The sequence below is a fragment of the Setaria viridis genome, chromosome 8 (assembly GCF_005286985.2).
Source record: "Setaria viridis chromosome 8, Setaria_viridis_v4.0, whole genome shotgun sequence".
Lineage (NCBI taxonomy): Eukaryota > Viridiplantae > Streptophyta > Magnoliopsida > Poales > Poaceae > Setaria > Setaria viridis.
In genome coordinates, this window is record NC_048270.2 from 8,532,086 (window position 1) to 8,543,496 (window position 11,411).

Sequence of the window (11,411 nt, forward strand, 5' to 3'; positions counted from 1 at the left end):
AAAATAATATATTAGTAGCAACTTAAGTATATATTTATTGTTAAGTTTACGCATAAATTGCTACACACTTGATATAGAAGTAGCTACTGCACATTCAACATAAATTAGTAGTGCATAAAATTTATGCCGAAATGTATGCATCATGGGTCTAGTTTTGTAGATCTTGTTATAGAGAATAAAATGAAAACAAACAATTAAGAAAGTTACCATTTTTAGCGAGACGAAACAAAAATAAAAAAGACTGGGCCGCGGCAGCCCAGTACAGTAAAGGGGCCGGAGCAGGCCACACGGTTCAAGCGGACACGCGCTAGCTTTTTTTTTCCCTTGCCTTTTTTTTTCCGCTGGCGTCCTTCGAATTTTTTTTATTTTTATATTTTTTTCGATTTTGCAGAAATATATAGTTGAATAAAAAAATTGTAGATTTGGGCTATTGCCGCCAACCCAGGCGGCGGAAGGGCAAAGCCCCCCGCCAATGTTCAGCAGCCGGCGTAACTGAGGTGGCGGTAACGCCCTTACGCCACCTGGGTCGGCGACAGTCGCCCCTTTATAACCCGCCCACGCCCCTCCCCTCTCCCCGCACCAGTGCTCGCCCGCAGAAGCTAGAGAAGGGAGAGGGAAGAGAAAGAGGAAAGGAGGGAAAGAGAAAGAGGGTGACCGCGCCGTACCGTGGCGGAGCAGGGAGGCGGGTCCTTCCCACCGGCCCAGGCGGCGGAAGGACGTTACCGCCGGCTGGGGCCGGCGGTAACGTCATGGGCCGGTGAGGTCGGCACCTTACCGCCGGCTGAGGCGGCGATAACGTCCTTCCGCCGCCCAGCCGGCGGTAATGTTATGGGCTGGTGGGGTCGACACCTTACCGCCGGCTGAGGCAGCGGTAACGCCCTTCCGCCGCCTGGGCCGGCGGCAATAGATGGGCCGGCGGCAATAGTCCAAATCTACAATTTTTCCATCCGACTATATATTTCTGCAAAATTAAAAAAAATATAAAAATAAAAAAATTCGGCGTTCTTCAGTGGATAGCTGTAGCCAGCGATGGAGGCCCGTGACGGAACCCGGTCAAACTACTACAGCTACAGGGCACTGCCCAACAGAAAAATTTCTCTGGGCTGAGTATGCTTGTCCAAGTCAGACGGACAAGCTTGTGTACGTCAGGCCAGGTTACATTTTACCGGGCTGGGATGCCAGGTAATAACAAACCAGATAAAAAAGGGAGGGTCGTCGGTTCTACTTCTACGGACCGGTTACAGTGCAAAAAAGCCCAACCATATAAAAGCTATCCTACAGTTTTGGCCCAACGGCAGTAGCCCGAAATGATGAATGTATACCTAGTGATGAAAGCCTGAATGGTATTGGGGATATTGACGAGACACTTTTAATTTCCTCAATGAAAGATACAATTTACAATAATCCTCACGCTTTCATCGATTTTACTACTCCATTCGAACCACTTTATTACGGCCACGCACTTCATCGTCCTCTTTTTACCCCATGACCTGGCCGTAAAAAAAAAAAGGGTTAAATGATTAGTCACTTGTTTACCTTATCAAGCACTCTTGCATGCAGCGTAGGATAGGATTTGCATATGCTAATAATGTCAAAAGGACCACGGGCTCCTCATGATACCTTTTTTACCTCGCCATCAGGATGATCGAGGAGGAGAACGGCTGGGGTAGGGGGGCATTCGATCTGCAACTTATTGCAAAGTGGAAGAGCAGCATCGGATCATCGTACTCCTCCTCTTTCTTTGTGAATCGCCCAGCGATGCACCGCAACACTCCCTGGCGGTCGGCGCTGTCGTCGATGTGCATGAACACTCTCACGAGCTGGCAGCAGGCATGGGGTAAGCGTGGGAGCGTGCGGACGCGGTTATCCCTCCTGAGGTAGGGGTCTTTGCACTCTTCGATGATTTTCCGTCAAGAGCCTCGCCTGAATTTCATTATTTTGGAAGCAACGAAATTACAAAGTTTGCAAGGTATTGCAAAAATAAGCTACAGGTCACAAACCACCAAAAGAAGGAGCAACAGCAGCTAGGCACAAAGGGCCTGCCCTTTGATGAGACCTCCCCTTACAGTCCTATTACAGAAACCATTGCTAACACCTGAATAGCGAGAAACGAACTCCAGAGACGATCTAGCAACTATACTTCCTATGATGTAGTCTTCGATGATGCGGTTCTTCTGTTGCTTTGTGCATATCTTGGGAAAACAACACCAAGCAATCGCAGGGTCAAGAGAAACTACGACGGCAAGCACAGCTAGGAGGAGGAGAGCAGCTACTCTTCCGGCGGGTAACGATATCGTCGTCTCGGTTGCGAGGAACTCGATCTCCCTCGCACGTGCTCCAATATACAGTAATGCTTGTGACGCTCGAAATCTTTGGTCCAACATCCTGAAAGATAGATAGATACCCTTATCTATGGCTTATGGGGATACCTATTGTTTTGCTTTATCTAAAAATCTATAGGATAGATATTCTGTCGTTTCAGAATGAATCTGTCGAGAGGTATTCAGACCCCCTTTGGCAGGGCTCCCTCACCGGCTTCACCATCGGCTTCAGGCGGAGCCCTGCCAAAGGGTCATCTCCAAAACGGCTCTTCTGCTGAAGCCGAAGGAAAAACCCAAACGGCTTACACTGCGGGAACGAAGCTAGAAATTGTGGCTTCTTCGGCTCAGCTCCTCCTGACGTCATGCGCGGCAAATGGTGATAGTATCCTCGTATCCCCACTACACGCCGCCCACCGTCCTCGCCTCGGCTGATGCCGGCGCCGGAGCCGGGCCTGCTCTCCACGCCTTGACACGGGCGTGAGCACGTGGCCCAGCGGTGAAGGACAGCAGGGGCAGCTGAGTGCGCAACGTCCAATGGCGGGGAAGCGCGCGCCCCGCGGCCTTGAGCGGTGGCAGAGCCATAGCAGCAGCAGTAGCAACGGCCAGGCAAGGGAGCGCACGGCGGTTCCTGAAGAGAGAGAGAGGAAGCAGTGCGCTAGTTCTGGAGTTCTGCAGGTCGAATAGGAAAATGAATGGATATAAGAGCATCTCTAGCAGTCTCAAAATAATCCTTAGGATATCGGGACATGTCCCAATACCAGTTTTAGATTATTGGAGGAGTTGCTTTTGCAGCCTCCCAATAAAACCTTCCTCAATAACCAATTCTCTTCATTTCTCTATGCACACATGCATGAAAACTATTAATACTTAATTTTGATATCAAATAATTTAAAACATTATGTGACACCCCACGTAAGTCATAAATGTTTCAAATCCATAAATTTCAAATTCTAATTTAAGAAAATTCAAAAAACCATATAGTCCAATTGCATCAAATATTCCAAATAAAATAAGGATAAAGTAAAACATAGAGCATCACACACTCCCATTTCCACTCCCACTCCCAACCATCCTTGATAGAATTTGCGCACGTATTGATTCCATATATGCTCTTTGTGTCTCAGCAAGCACACTAGTATCTATGAACATGATCTTGTATTCTTGCTCCATCTTCTTCGCTTGTGCCTCTTCTCCAAATACTCTCAATTTTTCCTCTTCAATTGCCTCCTTGCGCTCCTCCATTGCCTTAACCTCTATCCACCTTGATTCCTTCTCAGCTTCCTGTTGGCCTCCATCTCCTTCTTTGTTGTGATCATTTCTTGAACTACGGATTGGAATACAACACCCTCTCCTCCTTTCTTTACTCTCTCCTTCTCTTGCTTCCTCCTGGTAGAAAACTCGGTATTATTCCCGGTTGGTAGGGTGAAAATCTCCCGAAAACCAATCCGAGATAACGCAATCGAGATAAAAGGGGGTGCCTTTTGTCCCGGGTCCCTAAACCGGGACAAAAGACTTCCTTTAGTCCTAGTTGGAAATACCAACCGGGATAAATGGTTTTGCAAAAAAAAAAATTAAATCCCCGGAGGATCCCAGGAGGTCCCCCACGCGCAAGTCGCAAGGTACACAAGTCATGCGATTTCACACGAAATATGCGCGTGCATGGTCCGTGGGATTCGAACCCACAACCTCAAGCCTCGTGCGTAGCTTCCTTGCCATCCCACCTACACACCACATCTGACTATATAGGGGATGCAATCCTTTTGTACTAAATCTTGGGGACCCTTTTATCTCGGTTTGTAATACCAACCGGGATAAAAGACCCCCTTTTATCCCGGTTGTTATTACAAACCGAGATAAAAAGTTTCAAGAGATTTAGTTATTTTTTAGCCATCCGTGGGGGACTCTTTTATCCCGATTTGAAACACCAACCGGGATTAAAACCCCCTTTTATCCTGGTTGGTATTACAAACCGGGATAAAAAGGGTCCCAGGCCTTTAATTCTGTTTTAGCCACCCGTGGGGGACCCTTTTATCCCGGTTGGTACCGGGATAAAAGATCCCATTCTATCCCGGTTGGTGTCGTGAGCTTTAGTCCCGAGTGGTAACACCAACCGAGATTAAAATGGTGACCTTTAGTCCCAGTTGGTCTTACCACCCGGGACTAAAAGATCCCTCACGGGTAGTTGGTTTTTTCACCCGGGACTAAAGGGTCCCCCACGGGTGGCTGATTTTTGACCCAGGACTAAAGGGGGTCTTTAGTCCCGATTGATATTTGACCCGGGACTAAAACACCTTTTGTCCCGGGCCAACTTTAAACCGGGACTAAAGGGGACGCATGGAAGGTGAGTTCTCTACTAGTGCTCCCTGGAGGTCTCTTTTTGTTGTTCACCACCGATCTTGGAATTCCACTCTCCTCCTCATCGTCCTCATTGTCATCTCCCTCATTCTCAAACTCTGAAAAGGACCAGTCTGCTTTCTTCTTAAGTGGATTACAATCATTATCCTGATTGATCCACTTCTCATGGCGTTCGAGTAACGTCCAACAATGCAACATCACAAATGCCCTGTTATGCGGCTCCCTCTTCTTGTATAGCTTCTGAATGTGGTTGATCTGTTGAATTGAACAAATAGTTACTTAATAGAAGGATGGACCATCTTAGAATAAACTGCGAAGAAACTAAGAGTGCAATACTCCATATATGTTACTTACTCTATCCTGAAGTGTAACTCCACTTGGCTGGGCACGATCAACATTAACAATACAAACAACCCAACGGTTGCAACTCTTTTGGATTGTACTCCAACGATGACTAAGAGAACTGATTGATCGATTAGAGGGTGTCTTCACATTTTGGTGAAAGTGATTTGCAATGCGCGGCGGTGACCAGGGGCGGCGACGGGCACTCGAAAGAACGCGCGGGAGGAGAACCTTCGGGGGAAAAAGATGGGCACGAACAGAACCGGTTGTTTTCGCGAGGTCAAACTTTTCCCTCTATTTGAGGAGAGAGTTGGGAGCAATTATTGGGATGGGCCAAAAACTATTGGGAAAAGGGAGGTGTATAGGGAGACTGCTGGAGCAAGTTTTTTCCAATACTAGAAGTTTTTTGGGAAAAGGGAGACTACTGGAGATACTCTAAGGAGAAAGATGAATGGATAAGGAAGAGGGAGGAAGGGAGATAAAAACAAAAAGAAAAGAAAGGAATGGAGAAAAATAAAAAAGAAAATGGAGGAAAAATAAAATTATTAATTACTTATATTTATATTCATTAATTTGGGAAGGCCATGTTGGACATTTCACCTCCTCCATCCATTCATGAAAAAAATAGAAGAAGTTATTTTGCCAAATGTTTTTTCAAAACGGCTTTAGCTACACCAAAAAAGTCGCTTCACCAAAGGAGCCGGAGTCGTTTTGGCAGGAGTCGGAGCCCTGCCAAACAGACCCTCAGTATCCATTAAGTACCAAAGATATCCAATATTAGTTTCACGGAAGGTTAATACTGGACATTCAAGATTCATGTAAGTGGAGTACTAACCAGTGGGATATGCTCACATTAGCAATAAGGATAAAGGCCTTAATTAACGGTAACAGATAATTCATACTCAGTTTTGAGAAACAAATATAGAGATATAATTTTCTAGATTTATATCCATGCTAGAACAAGGCCACTAAAACGATATATTAGAATTTGGCTTTTGGAGAAAATCTGCAGCAAGCTTATATTTGATCCAAATACGCTCATTTCCTGTGTCCGGCAACACCTGTTTTATACATCCAATATCTGAATTCATGTGCATACGAGTGCTAAATCTGAAAGACTGGCATTCTGATGGGCATGGCAGTATTAATCTTACACCAAACTGCCAATACAATTAGTTCAGCTATATTTAAGGTATCTGAATGTAAGTAGTGAAGCACGTTGCCAGCCCAAATTAGGAGCCTGCAATAATGGTTGAAGAAGCTTGATGGTTTACAATTTTTTTTTGGATTGGAAGCTTCGCGCAGCTAGAAGTGGAATATATGTTTTGTGAAATCTTTTAACATATCGTTCTCATTCTCCTGCTAGCATCATGGTGCTGACTATTTGGGACAGACGCTAATTCCTACTCCTTGTTGATTATTGTTGGAATCTGTCGGGTTGTTATAGTTGTTCTTCCTTGCAAAAATGCTATCGGAACTGAAATTTATTTGATTGACTCATCGTGTTTTTTGGATTATTTAATTGCATGGGAGTTCGATTGGCATTTCTGATTATTACCGAACAGATGCAATTTCTAAAAAAAATAAAATGCTACAACAATATGGCTGAAGCTATTTTTTGATGAATTTTTGGAAGTCAATTTGGATTCAATCATACTAATAGTTCTCTAATCCAAATCTCAGAAGAGAAGTGATGATAGCATAGGCTAACTTGGGGCGCATGTCGTAAAATGAGGTTGTTGTGTGCTAGGTCCTACCATGAGATATAACTCTACACCCGTCCTTATCCAAAACATTCTGTCCACGATGCTTCAACGCCGCACTACATTGGGTGTACATGCACGCGGGCACAAAAAAATCGTTCTGTTTATATTTTTTTCAAAGGTAATTGTCTGTCAAGGAATAGATGGAGAGATTTTGGATTTTGAATAGTATATTTGGACGTGAAGTAATAGTACTCGCTGTTTCGGAAGAAATATGTTTTCACTCAAAACAATCACTACTGGAGAACCAACCTTTAGTACCGGTCAGTAACCCCTCTAGCTTTAGTATCGGGCGCCTGACTCGTATCGCTTGTTCGGTACTAAATGGCCACGCTATTTAGTACCAGCCAAAATACCCAAAATACCCAGTACTAAATGTGCCATTTAGTACCGGTCGCTGTTACCGACCGGTACTAAAAGGCTTTGCGCCCAAAAAATAAAGAAGCCTCAAACCCACGATCTGCAGCCTCGCGCGAACCTTCCTTACCATCTCACCTACACAGCACATGTGATTGAGTTAGATATGCTTTCCTTTTGATGTAACTCATGAAGAGGCTTGTAGTATCGGGTAATAACACCAACCGGTACTAAATCGTGACCATTTAGTACCGGTTCGTATTATTTCCTGGTACTAAAAGGTTTCCGAGGACTGAAAATTTCTATCCGGTACTAATTTCGCGTATTAGTACTGGACGACGAAAAGCCGTCTGGTACTAACGTTAAGGATGAATGCTCATATTTCTGGTAGTGAACGCTTATCTCCATGCCCAGAATAGGATATATGAAGTGGCATGTCTTTTCAATAGAGTTTTACAGAGGAATCCACATAAAGCTGAAGTAAACTTGTCGATCAGAATATGACGGTCGTGATTCGATAATAAACTTGGAATATTATGCCTAGTTAACGGATGTGACTAAAGCATTTAGGACATCTGTTCATAGGTGTACTAGGTGAAGGGGCTGTGACATTCTAAGAGGAGGGTGAATTGAATGTTCTAAAAACTAAAGCTCCAAGCATATATAAAAACCTATATCAATTTCTATCTAGATATGCACTAGGTTTTTTTATATGTTGCTATCTCTACCGCAAAAGAGTTTCACACCCTAGGATCCAATCCTATAAACTACACATCGTAATTCTAGGAAAGGTAAACGCGAAATATAAGTGCAATAAGAAATACGGAAGGTAAATGAGGTAGAGAAGCAAACTCCCGGCGTGGTGACGTAGCGATTTAGACTAAGGTATAGGAAAGCAAAGCTTTCCACTAGTCCTCGTTGTTGGAGCCCCTCTCAAAGGAAATACCTGTGCAAGGGCATAAACTCCCTGGTCAAGTAATTCCATAGGATAGTCCACGAGCCTTCCCCACGCACAAGTGGGTCTTCGCCTAGCCTCTCCCGGATGCTCCTTGATGCTCTTCACTTGGTAGGGCTTCATCAAAACACCGAGGGCCTCTCCTCCCTCTCACAAGCACCGGCAGCCACTCCATAAACACGGTTGGTTACAAGCCCTGGATTTACAACTCTTGGTGCGCGCAAGCATCGATACAAAGGAGGTGTGCAAACCTCACCTAACTCTTGGCTAATCCCTAAAGCAATGCACCAATAGGCCTAAACTAGCACTAATAAAGACCTAAGCTTTTTGTTAATTGCCTTAATCTTCTCTTGAGCACTTTGGTAGCTAGAGCACTCGTGTGTATGTGAGGATCAAGCCTATAGCTTCTCCAAAATCTAACACACCTCAAATGGCCGGACAATAGGATATATATAGCCCCAGCTCCAAGAACTAGCCGTTGTAACTTTCTGCGTATCATCGATTCACATTCGCTGCCATAGTTACTATAGCCACCGTATGAATCGGTGAGGTCCAAATTATACTCCAAACCTTCCAGAGCCGATTGATTCGTGATGGTTACTGTTGCTAGAGTATGAATCGGTGGTAATAGTACACACGCCTACCTTGGCCCTGCTTGTGGTCACCAACTGATTCAGTGATGGTTACTGTTCCTAGAGTATGAATCGGTAGAATATGTCGGTGCATATTTCTAGCAAGATTTGCTTCAAATCTTCGCGTGTCTTTATCCCGGATTCATTACCATCATTTGTAAGCCTTAGAATAAAACTATATTTAGATTTTTACTATCATTTGGATGCCATATAATTCTTCTAAGTCTTTCTTTTTCTTCTTATTTTGATGGTTTTGTAATTCATCCTTGGAACCTATAAGACACCTACAAAGATACATCTTGCAAACACGTTAGTCCCAGTAACTATGTTATCATTGATCACCAAAATCATTATGGTCTAGGGACACATAGCCACAAGCATGACAAGGTGATGCAGTTGCCATGTGGGGCTGCTCAATGGGGTCAAGTATTCTCCTCACTACCCATATCATGAGGAGGATTTTCAAACACAGGTGTCATGGCACGGTGTCATGGCACAACAAGAAGCATAATTTCTTATGCAAGCAGCAAGAAGTGATCACAACTAGCCACGGTTTAGGCGTAGTTCGTTATTTTTCCAGAGTTCATTTTATTAAATTGCATATCCAGCCAGAATGTATTTTCAATATATATTTCGTTAGTGTACTTGATTGTATTCAGGTTATGTTTGTCGGTGCCTCAGGTATGGCATATAATGTCTGGTTTTTGGTTTGTTTAGCTGGGTCTGACGCGTAGAGAAGCTCTGTAAGGGTCGAGTCTTTGAATCTCAACCATAGGATAGCAGAATGATACGTCAGTGTAATAATGTCACACAGCATCAGTGCTAACCGCACACCAATTAGTTTTCTCGGTCTTTATTTCTTGTAATTCGATATATAGCAAGTCCCTGAAATATAATGTTTCTTTCCAAATATATTGCCATGCCCAACATGTCTCCATGAATCTTTATCATAGGCTTTTCCTCAATGAAAGATACATGTCACGGTTGATTTACACTTGAAGAACGAACTCATCATTATCTCAACGAACTAATTAACAAACTATCTTCTTCCAAACACCTTATTATAGGGTATCGACGCCATCGCCCGGCCGCTTTACAGCATCGCCTGCAAGGCAAAACACGATCAAACTATTCCTTAGATAGCTTACCAGCAGCAGCTGCTTGCTGTCCAGAACTCCGTAGTAGTGTTAAAAGCATATGTTCGTGAGTAGTTTTACCTTACGATATTTGCAGGAAACACTAAGATACTTGACCTTTGTCGCATCGTACTTCTGAATATCTTCAGAATTTAGCAGTCCCGCGACGCATTGCATCATTTGCGCGTCCTTCTTCTGCAGAGATCTCACTTTCAGACAACAGGGACCATTTCGGGTAGGGAGCTGAACGAGGTTTCCTTTCCTGATGTATGGCTCGCATAGCTTCATGATACGTGCCTTCTGCCTCTCGCTGCAATTAGTGCCAATCACGGGGTTCGTAGAAATTGCTGTGAACACCAGGAGGAGTAAAACTGCCACTTTCTCATGGGACATCGTTCTGCTAGTTTAGCAGGTGGTTACCAACTTGTTGAAGGAATTGAGAAAGGACCAAACAACTGCTACGTGCTGTGTAGAAATGGTATATAGGAGGGAAAAAACTCACTAGTAATGTCTGGGACGTTAGAATTCTTTGATCGGGCATTGGAGAAAGATACGTGTTCCAATATATATATGGGGCAAAATATGTGATTATTCATGAAGAAGAGATTTCCATATCTCTATCTGTCTATCCATCTATATATCTATTGGTTTGTCTATCAATCTATATATGTCTGCTAGTCTATCTGTGTATATCTATCCATCTATATGTTAGCCTATCAATCAATCTATATCGGTTTGCCGGTCTATCTATCTACCTACGTCGATTTGAATATGTATGTCTATTTCAAAGGATGATGGGTTTGTGCATCTATTGAAATCGAGGGATCTCATGGTGAATGCTATTGTGAATTTTATTGCCACACTGTAATATGCATGTTACCCTAGTGATACTTATTGGCACTCGTTAATGACATATTTTTCAATACTATCTTAGTGGAATTACTGGACTATTTCTTATACTAATTTGACACTTGTCATTTGAAATAACCTCATATCTGCATGTGTTGTATTTTGGACTTTGTTACAAAATGGCAGGAAATATGACATAAATAGGAAAGTTTTATACAATCTTGATATGGGCCTAGATTTTGGATAATGTAAGGACCCTACGTAAGAAATATAAGCACCAGCAGGACCTAAAAGAGGGTGGTGGGTGATTGGCCCATAGCCCATAGGCCGATCAGTGTAGCTCGTTTTGGCCTCTAAATGTATCCACATTCAATGAACCTTCGTTACAGAAGACTTAAGGTAAACAATTTGATGATTTGACGAGTTAGTTTTGTGGTCAAGCCAAAGAAAGCTCAAGATTGGAAGATCAAAAGACCTGCATGAGCAACATATCTTTTACATGCCATATCTCCCATGTTCGGACTTTGATTGGCACGAATTTAGTGTCTAAACTGTGTAGGTAGAAAAGATCTACAAACTTCCATACGACCGTACACAAGCTTCGCGCATTTTAGGAAGAAAAAGGCTAGACTGATCAGCCTGACCCTCCTTGGCTGGTCGGTCTGGGACTTTTATTGTCCCATTTAACGTTGTCCCATGAC